Source organism: Perkinsus marinus, assembly GCF_000006405.1.
Source record: "Perkinsus marinus ATCC 50983 genomic scaffold scf_1104296966424, whole genome shotgun sequence".
NCBI lineage: Eukaryota > Perkinsozoa > Perkinsida > Perkinsidae > Perkinsus > Perkinsus marinus.
The window spans coordinates 1-1,030 of record NW_003203904.1 but is presented as its reverse complement, the minus strand read 5'-3'; the positions used below and the strand labels follow the sequence as shown (position 1 = coordinate 1,030).

The 1,030-nt window shown below is 47.8% G+C and overlaps 2 non-coding genes across 2 annotated transcripts; both read right to left on the bottom strand.

The window, feature by feature from the left end:
• Positions 1–117: 117 nt before the first annotated feature.
• On the bottom strand, positions 118–191 carry Pmar_PMAR003844. The gene has a single exon. It is a non-coding gene; the product is annotated as a tRNA-Arg (tRNA).
• A 360-nt stretch (positions 192–551) lies between these two features.
• Positions 552–625, bottom strand: Pmar_PMAR003843. Its single transcript has one exon. It is a non-coding gene; the product is annotated as a tRNA-Arg (tRNA).
• Between the last annotated feature and the right edge of the window lie 405 nt (positions 626–1,030).

The following is a 1,030-nucleotide window of genomic DNA, read 5'->3' as shown; positions in this document are numbered from 1 at the left end:
GCGCACCACTATCTCATGTGCTTGCGTTCAGCATCTTGTGTAAACTAGTTGGAGCTTCACATCAAATGCCCGATTTTATTGAAGTAGGATGGATGAAAAGGAAGTGAGATTAATGTATACCCGATGCAGGATTCGAACCTACGACCATCTGCTCCGTAGGCAGACATTCTATCCAGCTGAACTAATCGGGCGATGAAGCTAGCAACTTTGATTGATATTCAAGTTGAATACTCTCCCGAAATGGTTTAGGCGGTAATTGGTCAATCCGTCAGGATACGTGAGCGGAATTCGGATTCCTCAGGTACAGCCGTTGGTGCGCACCACTATCTCATGTGCTTGCCTTCAGCATCTTGTGTAAACTAGTTGGAGCTTCACATCGAGTGGCTGATTCAGGATGCGTGAGCGGAATTCGGATTGCTCAGGTACAGCCGTTGGTGCGCACCACTATCTCACGTGCTTGCCTTCAGCGTCTTGTGCAAAGTAGGGGGAGCTTCACATCGAATGCCCGATTTCGTTGACGTAGGATGGAAGGAGGAAGTGAGATTGATGTATACCCGATGCAGGATTCGAACCTACGACCATCTGCTCCGTAGGCAGACATTCTATCCAGCTGAACTAATCGGGCGATGAAGCTAGCAACTTTGATTGATATTTAAGTTGAATACTCTTCGGTAATTGGTCAATCCGTCAGGATACGTGAGCGGAATTCGGATTGCTCAGATACAGCCGTTAGTGCGCACCACTATCTCATGTGCTTGCCTTCAGCGTCTTGTGTAAACTAGTTGGAGCTTCACATCGAGTGGCCGATTCAGGATACGTGAGCGGAATTCGGATTGCTCAGGTACAGCCGTTGGTGCGCACCACTATCTCATGTGCTTGCCTTCAGCATCTTGTGTGAACTAGTTGGAGCTTCACATCGAATGCCCGATTTTATTGAAGTAGGATGGATGAAGAGGAAGTGAGATTAATGTATACCCGATGCAGGATTCGAACCTACGACCATCTGCTCCGTAGGCAGACATTCTATCCA